Source organism: Gorilla gorilla, chromosome Y (genome assembly GCF_029281585.2).
Source record: "Gorilla gorilla gorilla isolate KB3781 chromosome Y, NHGRI_mGorGor1-v2.1_pri, whole genome shotgun sequence".
NCBI lineage: Eukaryota > Metazoa > Chordata > Mammalia > Primates > Hominidae > Gorilla > Gorilla gorilla.
In genome coordinates, this window is record NC_073248.2 from 20,567,092 (window position 1) to 20,585,542 (window position 18,451).

An 18,451-nucleotide genomic window follows, 5' to 3' on the forward strand; every position below is an offset into this window, starting at 1 on the left:
GCCAGTGGGACTCTATAGAGACTGAAATTTGGCTACAGAAAACACCTTACTCCTAATTGCTAAAGGCAGAAACTGCCCATCCCAGAAGAGGCCTAGAGCCTGATTTGTAAAAGTATAAAAGAAAGCTTTGGACGTGTACTGAAAAAAAGAGGAAAGAAGTGTGCTTCTTAGAGGATTTCCATTTTCAATAGGTGGAGGTGTTGGCTTAGAAATGTTATGCACTCACCAGAGAAGTGGTAGCAAGTAACCTCACCACAGAGGAAAAGGCGGAAAGCTCTGTTCCTAGACTGACTGTAACAATCCCCGCCCATTTCGTGCAGAGAAGGAGTAAGAGGCTGGAGATGGAGAAGAAGAGTTTTGCAAAAGGATAGTTAAGGATTCTCTGCAAACACCCTGAATGGGCTGTTGAGCTGCATACAGACCATAGGCCTCTGAATCATGTCAGGGCTACACTGGCCAGAAACTGAATACCCACGTGTAATGTGCTGTTCTCCATGTTCTCCCCAGCAAGCCTCACATCCATGTTTTTATTATGGCAGTCGATGCTAAGCATACATTCTAGGCTGATGGATTCCCATTGATTTATTGGATTTATTTTTAATATAGAGGCTAAGAGCACCTCAGAATGATAGAACGGGTTTTAAGCTTGCTTGCATACTCACCACTCTGACGGAGACTGTACCTTGGATTCCCAGCCAATACACCAAAATGATTCAGCTCTGATGAGTGGAGAAACAATAGGGCTTTTGTATCCTGCTAATTGGGTAGAACCACACGGACACACGTGCGGTGGTTTTAAGGAGCAGAGAGTTTAATAGGAAAGAAAGACGGAAGAAGAAAGAAGGGAGAAGCTTCCAGTACAAAGAGAGAGGGAAGAAGGGGCTCCAAAGCCGAGAGAGGAAACCCCAATTGAGGCAGAAGCCAGCCAGTTACCTGAGGAGGCTGGAGGAGGTGGTGCCTGATTTGCATAGGTTCAGGGGATTGGTTTGACCAGGGATGTCACTCACATAGCCCCTAAAAACTGGCCCTCCCGCCCTAGAATTTTAATATGCAGATGTGGGGTGCCACGATGTTCTGCATACGTGGGGATATGTAAAGGTGGCCATGTGGCCAGGCGCATGTGGGGGCAAGGTCAAGGAGAAGAGGGCGGGAAGCCATGTTTGGGTGGAGTCAGTTTCTAATGGCGGGCATTTGTGTCACAGTTTGCGGGCCAGGCTCTAAGAGCCAGTGGTTTCCTGCTAGACAAGAAACTTTCCTGGAGCTGCTTTAAATGAGACAAAACCATTCCAAGTACCCCTGGTTTTCTCTATCTGCTTAAAATGACTTCTTAATAACTCCTGTAACACTTATGACTCCATATTATTGCAGTGTATTTTTTATTTTATACCACATGTAAAATTTCAATTTTTATGTTGTTAAATTGATGAATATTGATCATTATTCCTGTCACGTTTTGTAGCATGCTTGGAAAGGCCTTTCTTCAGATTTATTCTTAGAAGCTATGACTGGGCACAGTGGCTCATGCTTGTGATCCCAGCACTTTGTGAGGCTCAGGCAGTAGGATCACTTGAGATCATGAGTTTGAGACCAGCGTCGGCAACATAGGAAGACCCTGTCTCTACAAAAATTAAAATTAGCTTCACATGGTGGGTAGTGATAGGTGCCTCTAATCCCAGCTACTTGGGAGACTGGAAATTGAGGATTGCTTGAGCCCAAGGGTTCGAGGCTTTAGCGAGCCGTGATTACACTGCTGCACTCCAGCCTTTGTAACAGAGCAAGACTCTGTCCCTACAAAAATAAAGATATATGATGTATAAAATGATATTGTCATAAGACTAAGATTGTGTAAACAGTGACTGAGCAGTGGCTGAAAGCTCTGAAAGAAAAACTGAATGCATTGTGTTTTTTAGGCTTTTGTATGCATTTATTACAAGAATTGGCAGAATATCATCAAGCTGAAAAGAACTGTAACATGGAAACAGAGACAACTTCGATGTTTATCAGAGATTCTCTAGGTAATTATAGTCTTCTTTCTTAATTTCAGTTGTGTTGTTTTCATTTTGAATGAAGGAAGTTACCTGATTTACCAAATTGTGTGGTTCCTTCTTGAACTAGAGGGATGCAACCTGCAGGCAACAAGTGAATTTATTTTTTCTGGAATCATCCTGGGGGCCCAGGAAGTGCTCTCCAGTGTCATTTCCTGGCCTCATGCATGCCAGGGCTACACTGGCCAAAGCATGCAGGGATTCAAAGGCCCATAATCTTCCTTGTTTGTTTAGTTTTACCTCCCTTAACTGGGAGGTCCTTCCTCATGTCTTGTCTTAACTTTGCAGCCACCAAGGTTGAAGATTATAGGCTATTTGTTTTGCAGAGAAGTAGAGAAGTCATTGGCTCATCACTTCATTTTATAGTTGAGGAAATTGAGGTGCTCAGAGGGAGAGCAAATTGAAAACATTCAACCTGCCTCAGAGCAGCTAGTGAAGTCCAAATTCTCCCAACCATGATCTGGAGCTTTTTGTACTACATAGCCGTTCGACAATACCATCCTGACCTTCAGTTTTGTGCTCATTAGAGATGGGAGACAGCTGTTTAAACTCATGTACTTAATGGATGTTTTGGCCTTCCTTATTCTTAAATAGTAACCGTAACATGGTAGAAGATAAATTCAAACATGTGTTCAACATAAAAAATACGAATGAGATATTTCACTTTGTTTTTCTTTTTTCCGGTTTCTTTTTTCTTTTTTTTTTTTTTTTTGCACTGAGTTTTGAAATCTCGTGTGTTTTTTACATTTAAGGATTTAAGGCACATCTCAGTTCAGACTGGTCACCGTTCCGGTGTCAATGGCCCCATGTGGCTAGAAAGTCCTGTATTGGACAACATTTGAAAAATACAGAAAACTAGATGGAAAAACATATCTAAAGTGATGCCTACCAGGGACAAACACTATCAATGTTATCGTCTACTTCTGCCAGGCTTTTTCCCTCTGGGCATACTTTTTTGGTGTGTATTACACATGGTCGAGATTGCACACTGGGTCCATATTTGCACTCTGCTGTGTGGTTGACTTTGATCCATAGTTGCTTTCAGGCCCACTCGACTAATGGAAGAAAGAGTCAGTAGGTCTCATTTTAGTCCTGGCTATGCGGTTATGTAATCACTTTTGTCAGCTATATCGGCATTTGTTCTTTACCTGCAAAGTAGAGGCATTGAAGTACATGATTTTGATTCTCTTAAAGTTATTGTTTAGAATCTGAAGTCAACTTTAAAGTCCAATAAAGAGCTCTCTTCCTCAGCACATAGTGCGCAGGAAGAGACTCCACTATTTTCTGACTTAAACGGTACTCTTGGATTTCTATTTCCTCCAACATTTTATGAGGAACATTTTCAAACATATAGAAAAGTTGAATCGATTCTGGCAAAGACTTATAAACCTCTCACCTTAATTCCACTATTACATTAGCATTATATATCCCTCATTACTTTTATGTGTTTATCCATACATCCATCTTTCTTTTTTGTGTATTTCAAAGTAAGTTGCAGACAGCCATGCTTTCCCCTAAGCATACTCTTTACTTTGGAAAAAGGGGCCTGGCCTCTTACACACCTGACCATGCTTCTATGTCATTTGACATGTCATTTTATAATAGCTGAGAAACTTCAGCTTATTGATGATCAGTTTGCAGATTGTTACCCTCAGCATATCAAGTGTGAGTCTTTTGAGATAAAGAGAAATGAATATGGGAGAGAAATGAAAGAGCAAGTTCAGGCAGAAATGTGTCAAAACGTAAGCTTTACCATGTTACTGTTAACAAAAGTGACATTTTTGTTTGTCTTCTGTGAGAAAGACACTTTTTGGGATGCCAGTTGAGTTGGTCTCCCCTGTGTGAGACACCCATGGGGAGCCATGGGCGTCCTCTGAGGAGAAAAGTCTCCTTATTGCCTTCATGTCTTTATGCCCAGAGAGCATAAACACTCAGCAGCATTCCACAGGTTGCTCAGGGACATAACACTCCCTGGAAGCAGTGGAGTATAATCAAACATCTTGGCTCCTCCTGAAACCTGCTCTTATCTGTTTCAGTCCCATTACATTAAATATCTTAAGTAGTTTAGACAAACGCCTTTGCTCAAGGAAATTCACAGAAACCGCCCCTGCTATTCATCTTATTGAATGATTCATGTGTTCTCCTTCACTAGTTAATCCTTTTCCTCATCCCTTCCTCCCGCTCCCGTCTGACCTAAGAACAAAGAGCTTGTAAGCCGATAAATTGGACGGAGCCTGAGAACTCTGGGCCGTGAGCAAGCCTCCGAGGCTCCAGTCCCCTGGACCCACCTTTTAAACACTCACTCTGTCTCTTTCTAATTCCTTTGCCTCAGCCAAACTAAGGGTACCTGCTGGTTGGTGTGGGGTGGTTTCCCCAGCCTCTGGTGCAGAACGCAGTGCTCCACATAATCTCTACAAATAACCCGGTGAATAAACACCAGAGAGTGGAAAGTGAAGCATGACTAAGGACGCCCCAGTATGTTTTCACTTCAAGCTCAATGGGTAAGTAGGGCACTCGGGAAATTCCAGGGTAACCTCGGGAAAATACGGGACAGGCAGAAAATAGGTTTGCTAATTACTTAAGCCTGGTGTGGCAGTTACTGTGCTGCAAGGGGTAATTGTGAGTACCCCAAATCTCACATCTTTGTTCCATCTCATAGAGAAGTTTTCTCATTGGTTCCCAGAATATGGAACCATGAATGTAAAAGACTGGGAGAAGGTTGGATCAGACTTAAAGCCAGCACAACAAGAAGGCCATGATATTCCCTTTTCCTCTTTGTCTGTGTGGTCAGCAATTAAAACTGCACTGGAGCCTTTCTGCACTGCCAGTGAGGAGGAGGAGTTTCGGGATAACAGAAAAGTTTAATAATCAGGAGTCTGATAGTCAGCAAAGTGAACCATCACAGTCTAGTTTGAAAAAAGAGGGAGAACTGGGAAGATATATATGCTAACCCCCAAAAACTTATGAAAGAAACAGTTCCACCTACTGCAGAAAGAGTGCCACCTACCACGCCTTTAGGGGAACGTCTGAAACAGCCACCCCTGCCTCAGCCTTATGAATTTTTGATACGGAAGGCTGCGACTTGGCTTGCCGCTCACATTGTCACATGCCGCACCATTAACTTTGGTGAAAGGAAGCTTCAGGCTCGCCCAACAGCCAATTATGGTGAGGGAAATGATCCAGGCTTGTCCACATGTTAATTATGGTAAAGGAACGCCATGAGCCAGCGAAAATACAAATTATGGCACAAAGACAATCCAGGCATCTATTCACCAGGCATGAGAAATGGGGGATTTGGATGCTTGGCAGTTTCCAGTAATTATTTTGCCAGCTGAGGAGCCTGGAGAACATGCTGAAGCATGCCGGGAGCCATTTCCTTTTGAAGTATTAAAGGACTTAAAGCAAGCAATTGGACAATATGGGCCAAATTCTCCTTGTGTTCATTTCTTCTTACAATCTGTGTCTTATAACTGGCATTTAATACCTATGGATTGGGAGTCATTAGCCCGATCCACCCTGTCCCCCTCTGAATTTCTCCAATTTAAACTGGGTGGATGGATGAAGCAACAAATCAGTCATGCAGAAATGCTCAAGCCCAGCCTGCTATTAGTATCACATCTGATCAATTGCTTAGAATCGGACAGGCATGGGGTACTGTAAATCAATAAATGGTAATGGGTGATGAGGCTGTTGATCAGCTCAGAACTATATGCCTAAGAGCCTGGGAAAAAATTCACGACCCTCCTGCTACTTATCATTCTTTTAGCTCAGTTCAACAGGTTCCAAAGGAACCTTATCCAGATTTTATCGCCCATTTGCAAGACGCGGCTCAAAAGACTATTTCAGATTCTCATGCCAGGAAAGTGATCGCTCAGTTGCTTGCTTATGAAAATGCTAATACAGAATGTCAGGCAGCAGTAAGACTTATTAAGGGAGAGGCAGATCAAAATTACACTTATTGGGCCTGCCTTCCTTTCCCACCACTGATTGGGCCAGTTACATGGTGAGACCCGCCCCCCCCCCCAGTGGAGGTTTATGTTAATGATAGCCCCTTGATGCCTGGACCAACAGATAACAAAGGTGCTACTCATCCAGAGGAGTCGGGAATATTAATGAATGTTTCCATTGGTTATCACTTTCCTCCCATCTGTCTGGGGCCAGCAGCAGGATGTTTAAATAATGATAAACAAATTTGGATGGTTTATGTCCCTAAACATAAGGGATCAAAAACCTCTATTCATGCAGTCAGCAGGGGAACATTTTAATCTTTGGACACTACTAAATTCCTTGAGCATGGCTATGTTATGACACATTGCCAGATTGATGAATTTAAACCTCATAAGAAGCCCTGCCCTAGGCAGACCACTAAGTGATCTGAAAAGGTAGAGGTTCTAACCTGGAAAGATTGTATTGCAAATTACTGTAAATAATTCCTATAAAATCATCATTGATTTGGTCTCTAGGAGACACTTTGCAGTAAATTTGCTGGACAGCGCAATGATTGTAGAGGGACTCCTTTTGCAAATGACTACCCAGATAATGCACCAAAATTATACAGAAGAATTGAAACAAATTACCCTATAGAGTGGGAGGAGAATGGTATGGCTCCTCCAAGCCCAAAAATGATTAATCCATTTATAAGTCCAGAACATCCAGAATTGTGGAAATTAATGATCGCTCAAACCCCAGTTTGGATTTGGAATGGAGAATGTAAAACCGAGACCCATAGTAAAAAAACAATGCTTTGATTTGTTGTAGCCGTTATCTGTAATTGGATGGTCCCATTGCACAGTTTTGTTAAAACTCCTTTTATGTTGGTAGTGGGAAAAACTAATATCCTACCTGACTCTCAAACCATATCATGTCTTAACTGTCATCTTTTTACCTGCATTAATTCTACCTTTAAAAAAGATAACAGCATTTTTACCGGTTGGGGCCTGAGAAGGAGTTTGGATACCTGTTTACCGAAGTAGACCTTGGGAGGTCTCTCCCTCCATACATATTATCACTGAAGTACTAAAAGGAATACTTAATAGATCAAAGAGATTCATATTTACTTTAATACCTGTGATCACGGGCCTTATTGCTGTCACAGCTACTGCTGCTGCTGCTGCTGATGTTCCTTTGCACTCTTCTATTCAAACTGCGGGCTTTGTGGATAGTTGGCAGAAAATTTCTTCTAAGCTTTGGAACTCCTGAAGCCAAATAGATAAAAAATTCACAAATCAAATTAATGATCTCCGTCAAACAGTAATTTAGATGGGAGATTGGATTATGAGCTGGGAGCATAGAATTCAAATTCAATGTGATTGGAATACTTCTGATTTTTGTATTACTCCTAGCTCTTATAATGCCACTGAACTTCGCTGGGAGATGACTAGATGTCACCAGAAGGAAAAGAACATAATTTAACACTAGATGTTGCTAAACGAAAAAAACAAGTTTTTGAGGCATCTCAGGCTCATCTCATGCTGTTGCCTGGAACTGATATTCTTGCTGGAGCCACTGATGGCCTTTCTAATACCATTCCTTTAAAGTGGATTAAAACCATAGATGGATCAACAATTGCAAATTTTACTCTGGTTTGTGTCTATGTATGCTGTTTGTTTTTAGTCGACAGATGCAGATGGCACCTTGAGAGAGAAGCCAGATACTGTGAATGGGCCGTGATATAGCAATGGTGGTTATTAATAAACACATAAAATAAAAAAAGACAAAAAAGGGGGAAATGTGGGAAAGAGAGTTTCTGGGGTGCCAGTTGAGTTGATCTCCCCTGTGTGAGACACCCATGGAGAGCAGTGGGCAGCCTCTGAGGAGAAAAGTCTTCTTATTGCCTTTGTCTTAAGCCCTGAGAGCATAATCACTCAGCGGCATTCCACAGGTTGCTCAGGGAGATAACACTCCCTTGAAGCAGTGGGGTATGATCAAACATCTTGGCTCCTCCTGAAACCCACTCCCACCTGTTTCAGTCCCAATAAGTTAAAGATCTTAAGTAGTTTAGACACACGCCTTTCCTCAAGGAAATTCACATAAACTGCCACGGCTATACATCTTATTGAATGATGAGTTCTCCTTCACTGATTAACGCTTTTCCTCATCCCTTCCTCCCACTCCCATCTGTCAAAAGATCAAAGAGCTTGTAAACCAACAAATTGGGTGGAGCCCAAGAACTCTGAGCCATGAGCAAGCCTCCAATGCTCCAGTCCCTTGGACCTGCCTTTTAAACACTTATTCTGTCTCTTTCTAACTCCTTTGTCTCCGCCAGACTGGGGGTATCTGCTGGTTGTTGTGGGGCTTGTTTCCCAAAGAGTCTTCTAAAGTCTTAAACTTTGGTATATCAAAAAAATCTAGAAATTTTAAATTTTAATAAAGAATGGGATACTCTACTGTTGTGCATATTATTTTTATTTCTGTTGACATTTGTTTATGCCTTTTGAGTGAGTACTACAAATACAGTGAGTGACATAAAACTGGAGATGAAATAAGTGTAATATATTTGGACAGAGCCTTCATGTTGAGCCTAGATGTGGAGAGAGTATTTTTTACTCTTCTTATAGCATAATAGTTAAAACTTTTAATTTTTTGTGATCAATTTGCAGTTAAAGTTTTGTAAAGATGCTGAGATAGCAAAAATTAAAACAAAAGCAAAAAAAAAAAAAACAGGATGAGAAGAAATTAAGCGTGTACTGGAAGGATTTTGAGAAGGCTTGCCAATCAGAGTCTGAAGTCGTCATTTTTTGGGAAAAGAGTATCCTTGAGAGAATTCAAAGAGGTGGTATATACAAATTGTTTACTGTGCAACTACTTCCTGTAGCTATTAGTAGGTTGGCTCAAGATCCAGGAAGGAGATGATACAACTGAGGTAACAAGTCCCCAGAGTAGCATTAGAAACTGGGATCAAGAATGCGAAGAAAAAGAAGGGTGGGCCTTGAAATGTATGCACAGACTTGCTCCTTCTGGGACAAGTGGAAAAGGATGAATGTCAAAGGGGAACAGTCAAGTTGGGATTATGAGAAACACACCCTAAATAACCTCCATCTTCTCAGACAGATTAGAGGATTAGATCATGGGTTTTAGGAGCAGCTCAGAGGTGCAGAGTAGCTCATGTGTGTAACAGAAGAACAGCTCTTTAAAGCACAGAGGATTGCTCACCTGTATTGAGGGCCCAGCAGTAGTTGGGGGAGCCTGAAATTAAGTGAGACCAAACCATGTGCTTGTAGGTGAGTTTATTTTTATTTTTGTGTTTTGGTAGGTCTGGGGAGGAATTGTAAGCATCTTTCTCTTCAGCACCTTTCAATGAGGGTGGAAAGATGGAGAAGTTTAAGGCTGGAACTTTGCAGAGCCTAACTTATTTGATGTGAGAATGGCAGCCTATTTAACTGCCATTAAGATTCTGGAATTATCTTGCATAGTGAAAGGAAGCAGAGGAGAGGACAAGTGGCAGCTAACCCAGGGGTAATGTGAGGGTTAAGTAGCAGTCACAGGGATCAAGGACTAGATCTGGAGAGACTGGCAGGTGGAATTATAACAATTGTCCAAGAGTACAGAATTGCAGGATTAGGTTTCAGGTGGAAACTGGAAACCAAATGCACTGTGCACCCATTGGATGGAGCCATCCATGGAAATGAGCAAAGTTCAAGGTCTCTGAGGTAAAGCAGTCACCAGGACTGCAAAGGTCATCCATGTGGCCGTTTGATCTGGTCATCCGGGAAGTAACTGGGCAAGAGAAGGTGAGCATGAAGAGTGGCAGGGAGTCTATATGTCAGAAAGTAGGATCGAATCTGTATTTTAAGAAATCATATTCTGTTTCTAAGGGTATGTCTTAGACCACACTGGATTTACAGCATTATGTTTGGCCTACATTGACAACTGCTGCTGCCAGATGCTAAAAGTAGCAAGGCTTCACCCTAGCGCCAAGTCTTGCTTGGGCCTTCTCAATGAGACCTAGTTGTTTAATGCTAAGGGCACACCCTCTGCAATTTTGTATAGCATTCCTGGGAATTGGGCTTGCTCCATCTATAAGAATGAATGTCACAAGCACAGATCTTTGAGATGTTTGGATTGTGTTTAGACTAATAACTTCATCTTCAAGATAGGTGTTGACTAGATTCCTGTTTATTTAACTGCAAGTATCTGAAAGCTTTGAGGATGATTGTCATCCTCATGAAAACTTCCTTGCTTGTGTTTCCTCACCTTGAATGTCAATCTTTTTCTCTTCCTGATAAAACCACACTGTCTTTCAAGACACAGCTGGACTGCCACCCTGGTGATATCTTCCCTGACTCCCACTGAGTGAATCTCTTAGGTCTCGTTCCTGCATGCAGTCTTTATTTACCTCGGTTATGAAATTATCATATCTTATTGTGATTGTTTCTCCCTGACTAAATTGTGAGGTCTTTAGAGATGGGGACTGTATCTGTCTACCTTTGCATATCCAGTTCTGAGTATGCTGCTTTATATTTGTTATGTAGTTAGTAAATTGTTGCTCTGTGAAAACATAAATGGAAGGATGGCCCATTCATTTAGGAGTTCATATGAACTTACTAACTGCGAGTCAGAATGACCCATGAACTGAAACATTCAGACAGCACCACCACTAAAAACTGTGGGACTATATTCTTTTGGAGTTTTATTGTAGAATGCACATTTTGTTCAATGGTTCTTCCTGAAGACCTTATCAAATTTTGCTTAATGGGTGTGGTGGCTTATGTCTGCAGTCCCAGCACTTTGAGAGGCTGAGGTGGGCATATCATTGGAACCCAGAGGTTCAAGAGCAGTCTGGGCAGCATGAAAAAACCCCATCTCTATAAAAAATACAAAAAATTAGCCGGACTTGCCGGTATGTGCTTGTAGTCCCAGCTACTTGGGAGGCTGAGGTAGGAGGATCCCTTGAAACCAGGAGGCAAGGACCGCAGTGAGTCCAGACCACACCAGTGCATGGCAGCCTGTGAAATAGGGCAGGACCCCATCAAAAAGAAAGTTTTTTTAGAGAAAGCACTGAGGGATGTTAAAGCACTAAGTAACATATATTACCTAAGTGATGTTAAGAACACATGAAAATGTAGTTTAACAGCATTTAGGAGAGTCAATTTGTATGCAGCTAGAATATCTAGTTGAATAAGTTTGAAACTTTGCTTTCCAACAGGTTGAAAAGATTCAAACTCACAGCTGGAATTTTTTTTTTTTTTTTTTTTTTTTGAGAGTGAGTCTCACTCTGTCACTGATGCTGGAGTGCAGTGGTAATTATCTGCTCACCATAACCTTTGCCTCCCAGGTTCAGGTGATTCTCCTGATTCAGCCTCCTGAGCAGCAGAATCTACATGTGCCTGCCACGATCCCTGGCTAATTTTTGCATCTTGTTAGAGATGTGCTTTTACAATGTTAGTCAGGCTGGCCTCAAACTCGTGACCTCAGGTGATCTGACCCCGTTGGCCTCCCAAAGTGCTAAGATTACAGTTTTGGGCCACAGTAACTAGCCAAGTTGGACTCTCTTGAAGGTGGAATTGTTGCTTTGTGGAATTTAGGAAACTATATTCATTTACATCAGTTTGGCTTTCATCAGTTTTCTTGCTAAACATTAACGATTTTCTATGTAGATTGAAATTAAAAAAAAATGTATGGCCAAAGGCAATTTTAAGTAAGAACCATGGATTTGCTAGGAGGAAGAGAAGCAGTGCTGAAGCAGAGGGTTGAAGCTTTTGAATTGTAAGTATGCCTGTCTATTTTCGAAATTCAGAATTATGAGAGTAAAAAAATTCCTATATATATGTCAAAATGTGCTAATGTTTATTGCCAAGTAGAGTTCTTGTTTATAAAGGTGATATCACCTAGAATTATGAAGTACAAATTAAGAGGAACAAACACTAACATTTTGCTTTTGAAATATTAAACATTAAGTTGAAAAAGAGATTGAGATGCTACCACCAGCTTACAATAAGACCAGACAGAAAATTTGGAGAGGCTATTAATACTTGAACAGATCATACATTTTGCAGTTAACTTCAGTTCCTCAGGTCTGGTAGTTCTGTGTGTTTATGTACAGTAACTGAGTTCCATATTTTTACACCTGCAGCTTTTACCAGATCTGTGCTCAACAGAGAAAGTATGGTAGTCTGACTTTACTTTTTTCACTGGGTGAAAATATTTATCTTTTGTTATTCGCTTTTTCTACGTGCTCACAAATATTTCATTCTTCAGCTCTTACCTGGGATTGACAGCTAGCTCATCTGTCTTTAGCTTGTGCAATAGGCCTTATTTTCCACCGGGTATGTTTTGTTAATTGACAACCATAGATACTCCAGGAATCTTAGTTCATTAAAGAATGTGCCTCCATCTTCTTTCATGTTGCTTTCTCACTTCTACAGATTTGATTTATTTGATTCCAACCTCTCCTTACCTTACTCTTCTTTTGGCAATAATGAAAGGGTAAGTTAATGAAGAGAGAGCAAAAAAAATAAGGAACAACATTTTGGCAGAGAGAGTTTACCACTTCCCTACCTCAATTTTCTCTACTCCAATTTCCTCTCTCTCAGGATATATACAAAGCAAGTGTACTTTTTTACCTCTCCATGGCTTTCCAGATTACCAGCAGAGGAAGCTATTACCTAGAGCCTTTAACTTTCCTTAGACTAGTCAGTGCTTTGTAGCACTTCTCAGAATGGCTGGATCTCAGCACCTGTGAACCCACCTCCCAGGCTTGGGAATTGGTGCTATGGTTGATCTGAAGTCTCACTACGAAGACCATTCTGTTCTTAAGTATTTGGGCACCCATATTGATTCTTTCATCTTTTGCCCTCTCTTTGGGTATGTTTCCCATATTTAAACAACGGTTTTTGTTTTCTAGGTTTTTGTTGTTTGTTTGTTTGTTTGTCCGTTTTGTTTTAAGAGACAGGGCCTTGCTATGTTGTCCAGGCTCATCTCCAACTCTTGAGCTCAAGTGACCCCCCTGCCTCAGCCTCCTGAAAAGCTGGGATTATAGGTTCTGGCAACCACACTTGGCTACCTCTGATAGATTAATAAATGACAAAAAATGAATATTCTACCTTAAATATCTATGGGATAATAAATTAAAGCCCACAGTTAGAAACAGCATTATAAAAAATGAAGTACGTAAATCCACGTTTCTCACTTTGTAACTAATAGGATCCTTCTTTCATCCCACTATTGACTTTGACCATTACTCACCTGCAACTATTGTTTAAGTTTTAATTGTCTTCTATGAGAAATCACTTTGCTCTTGAGACACTCACAACCCCCCTCAGTCAGATACCACCGTCCCATGGCTCTGCCAGTTTCAGTGTACTGTAAGTACATTAGTTCACACACTGAGGACTTCTAGCTCTTTTCTTCTGCTTCCCAGTAGTAATAGTCATGTAGCAGCTTTAGTCTGTCGAATCAAAAACACTCAATTTTTTTTTCTTAATGTGTTACCTCAGCTATTGTAGTTTATTTACTTTTTGTACCTTTGCTATTTTCAGAACCCAGAAGCTTCAGGAAGAAAAACATAACACCATGACTGAGGCACTTAGGAGGCAATAGCAGAATATAAAGTGTCTTGAGGAGACCTATGACCAAAATCTTAGAAATGAATGGCTAATGTAATTTTTTGACACTTTTGAAGCCTTAATATGTTTAAATTAAGTTAGTGTAAACATAATGAAAACTGAGGAAGTAGTCTATGTTTCACATCCTATGCAAACTTCAGTGTTTGAAAAAACTACATATTTTCATCAATAGCCAATAGCTTTCCTGCAGTTGAGTTAAGGTAGCTTTTAAAAGGTAAGATGCAGAGAAGCAAATCCTCTGCTTTTCTTACTCATGGCTTCTCTAACATTTATTGAGGGCTGCGATTTGCTTTAATTTTCAGGTCACCTTGTTACTTGCTCAGCTTGCCCAGTTGATAAAGCTGTAAAATTGGGATTATAATCACTTTCATTGACTTTTTTTTTCTCTACCCTACTCATACTGCCACACAGATGGGGATATCTAACAATATAGAAATTACATTAGTGGTCACAGTGTTTGTCAGTGAGCATGTGTCTTTTATTCCTTCACGATTCTGCAAAGCAGGAATGAAAAGAAAAGAGCTAAAATTAACTATGTGAGGCAAATGTGATATAGGGAAAGGAAAATAAGGGCAACTACGGTTTCTTTGGCTTTTCTGGTGTACAAAACTCTAAGTTTTGTGTACCAGTGGATAATATCACAGGGCTAAGACATTGTGCCCATGTGTTAATGTTTCCATAGGTGGAAAAGGATCTGGGACATAAAAAATACGCAGTTAATATTTGTGGTAAATGTGCCACAAGGATGTGACTCAACTCAGGATTTTTGGGCATTTATTTGGCCTGTTTTTATTGCCTCCCTCATTATTTGACATTGATATTTTATTACATAGTAGGTGCACAGGTTTCTTGAGGTTGTTCTTTAAACAAATTCTATTTTTAAAAAATACAGCAGCTTTTTATCAGAGACTAGGATTGCAACCCCTGCCTTTTTTTGTTTTCCATTTGCTTGGTAGATCTTCCTCCATCCTTTTGTTTTGAGCCTATGTGTGTCTCTACACGTGAGAAGGGTTTCCTGAATAGAGCACACTGATGGTTCTTGACTCTTTGTCCAATTTGCCAGTCTGTGTCTTTTAATTGGAGCATTTAGTCCATTTACATTTAAAGTTAATATTGTTAAAATCGATTTTTAAATGATGTATTTTACCCACATCTTCTATGTCGAGTCCTATACTAGAACAACTAACATGGAAGTTGCTCTAGTTACCAAATATTTAGAAATAAATAAATAAATGTATGTGTGTTAATTTTACGTAGTTATGGAGCTAGTGAACTATTTGGTACCATTGTGACAGCCACCACGGACTGCATGGTGTCTGTCTGGCTTTAGGAATCTTCATATGATTTTGGTAAGTGTTAGAGTTTGGAGGCTGTTCCCAACAGGAGTGTTTCTTTATCCTTTTGGAATCAAAAGGGCAGCTTGTAACATCTGGGAAAGAGAAGTGAAACTGCAAAAATGTGCCTTTGGGTATTGCTAATTCGGATATAATGCTCTCGGCATTTGCCTCTCAGGACCGTTCTTAGTCCCTTGGCACAACAATTCTTACATTGGTTGTGGGTGGGCTGATAGTACAGGAGGATTGGAAATGACTGTCTAATTATCATTTCTGATTGAGCCTATTGTATGCTGTGTAAATTTAATTTTCTTCTTTGCTCTTTGCGTCGGTTGAGACCAACTGAAATGTGATTATTTCAGTTACCTTGTGACAACATGACCATTCATTTTGTGTGTTTGAGCTTTATAGGATCGGGGTGGGGTTTTGATGGACTTTTTATCCATGGCTTTAGTACTGAGGCACTTTGAAGTTTACACAATGTCGGGTTAAGTGATCTCAAGTACACCTGTGCCATACATAGGCTCCTGCATTGATAATGCGCTTTCTAGAAAGATAACTGAGAAACGCATTCTGATTCTCAGGTGACAACTTGAAATAAAGGATGACTACATCGTTAGTAATAATCGACTAATTGCAGGTGAAAGGAAGAATCAATTATTGTTTTTTTGAAATAGATTTTAAGCAATATATGATATTTCAGTGATAAATAATTTATCCTAAGTCATTCCCTAGAGATGTTTGGGTTTCTATTTGTATGGCTAAGAGGATGATTGCTAAAGTAAATTTAGTAATATTTATTTTCAATTAATGCCACATACAAAAATGGAGATAGTGCTTTGGGTCCTGAAGTCCTGCTTCAAACCTGTCTGTGTATCTAATTGCTTGTGTGCTTTGGGCAGGTTCTGTAACTGCAGGCTCCTGAGCTGTAAACTCTAGGAAGTTTTCCACATTATAGGGTTGTTGAGGGAATTTAGTGGGTTAGCTGACATGCCTAGTTCATAGCAGGTAGCAATCACTACTATTTTCCACCAGCAGCAGGTAAAAATTCTGTCATTACATTTTTGTCTTACAGACTAAAACGGATTAAAACGTGCCATTGCTTCTTTTCTTTTCTCTTCATTCATGGGCTTGCTGTTGGAAGCTTGAACTTTAGGTACTTACAACGTATTTTGTATATAAAATTTATTTTTGCAACTTTGACTTACGTGAGAACTTTGTAGGCTTTCATGCTCAAATATGAGATACAGTATATTAAGAAAACGGAGGCACTTCACATGTTCAGATTTTATTATTTTCTCTCTTACAAGGTAGAGTGTTATTCTGTCACCCAGGCTAGAGTGCACCGACATGATCTCAGCTCACTGCAACCTCCACATCCTGGCTTCAAGTGATTCTTGTATCTCATTCTCCCAAGTAGCTTGGATTACAATCTTGTGTCACCACACCAGGTAATTTTTGTATTCCAGCCCCCCTAGTACCCCCGGCCCCGGAGATGAAATCTCATTGTGTCACCCAGGCTGGAGGGTAATGGCATGGTCTCAGCTCACTGCAAAATTTGCCTTTTGGTTCCAAGTGATTCTCCTGATTCAACCTCCCAAGTAGCTGAAGTCACAGGTGCCTGGAACCATGTCCACCTAATGTTTGTATTTTTAGTTGAGGTGGGATTTCACCATGTTGTCCAGGATGCTCTCAAATTTCTGATCTCAAGTGATCCGCATGCCTCAGCAGGAATTACAGGCATGAGCCACCGTGCATGACTCTTTTTAGTCGATATGGCACTTTGCCATGCTGCCCAGGCTCATCTGGAACTCCTCAGCTCAGCCAATTCTCCGACTTCAGACTCTGAAATCATTGGGATTACAGGCATTGGCCACCATGGCTGGCCATTTTTACCTTACTTTTTCCATATTTAAAAAATACATATTGCTATAATGTGTGATTGTTGTTGGGTTATATGTTGTCTCTGGAAAATGGGGTGATAATCTTAGAAGGACCTGCTTCATGGGAAATGGCCTATAAGGTTTCTGTGCCTCAACTCCAGGGCAGAAGATAATTTTTGTTAGTGTAGTTAGGGCCTTAGTGCCAAGATTCAGGCATCTCTTTAGTGACTTTAATTAAATTGTGACACTATGCCTAAAGAAGCGTGCCAGATTTTAGTTGTGCAGCACTGTAAAGTCATTATTCAATAGTAAATATTCCCTTTTAAATTTCAGGTTGAATTAGACTGTGTCAAAGCCCAGTCTTGCCAATAGCAATATAAAACCTTAGGCTAAATGAAAAGATTAGAGATGCGTGATTATTCACTACTTGAAAGAGCAGAAATGAAAACTTGCATCTCCTAAACCATATATCTTTTTTCCCGATTTGCATGTTTCAGTAATTTATATTAAGTTAGTATCATAAAACTATTCTTTGTACTTGTAAGGGGAGGGTTATATTAGAAAGATTTATAAAATTAAGATACTTGGATTAAACTCTGCAAACATGCCTCTAGGTGGTACCAAGGCATCCCTTGCCCTCTGCTTGCTGACTGGGTTTGACCAGTGAGGACACCAGCCTCCTCCACATAGGCTGGCCCAAGACTGGACATTTGTACCTCACAGCCAAGCGAGGTCATAGTGCCTGTGATGACCTCTTCCCAGGGCTCTGCACCACATCTCTGTCTCCAGTGCTGAGAATTTCTCTTTCCTCTGATTCTCCAGGCACAAGGAGTACTAATAGAGTGGTCCTGTTGCTATCTCAGGGAACTTCACAATCATTTGTGGGCATGCTGCATAAGTCACCCTTTATTAAAGGACTCTTAGTTGACTTCGACTGTGGGTGTCACCTGCTTTCTAATCCCCTTTCCAATGAAGGCCTCAAAGACGTTGAAATACCCACTTGCAGACTTACAAACAGAGTGTTTCCAAACTGTTCTATGAAAAGAAAGGTTAAACTCTTTGATTTGAACGGACACATCACAAAGTAGTTTCTGAGAATGATACTGTCTAGTTTATACATGGTGATATTTCCTTTTCTACCATTGGCCTCAAATTGGTTGAAATCTCCACTTGAAAATTCCACAAAAAGAGAGGTTCAAATATGCTATGTCTAAAGGAATGTTCAACTCTTTGAGTTGAATGCACACAACACAAAGATTTTAATAAGAATTCTTCTCTCTAGCATTATATTAAGAAACCCCTTTTCCAACGAAGGCCCCAAAGAGGTCCAAATATCCACTTGCAGACATTAAAAACAGAGTGTTTCCAAACTGCTCTAAGGAAAGAAAGGTTAAACTCTGTGAGTTGAACGCACACATCACAAAGTAGTTTCTGAGAATGATTCTGTCTAGTTTTTATACGAAGATATTTCCTTTTCTACTATTGGTCTCAAATCGCTTGAACCTCCAGTTGCAAAATCCACAAAAAGAGAGTTTCAAATCTGCTCTGTCTAAGGAAATATTCAACTATTAGAATTGAATACACACAACACAAAGTAGTTACTGACACTTCTTTTGTGTAGCTTT

The 18,451-nt window shown here is 40.4% G+C and overlaps 1 pseudogene; it reads left to right on the top strand.

The window, feature by feature from the left end:
- LOC134757947 (centriole and centriolar satellite protein OFD1-like) overlaps positions 1-14,953 on the top strand; it is a 318,779-nt pseudogene extending 303,826 nt beyond the window's left edge.
- Positions 14,954-18,451: the final 3,498 nt, after the last annotated feature.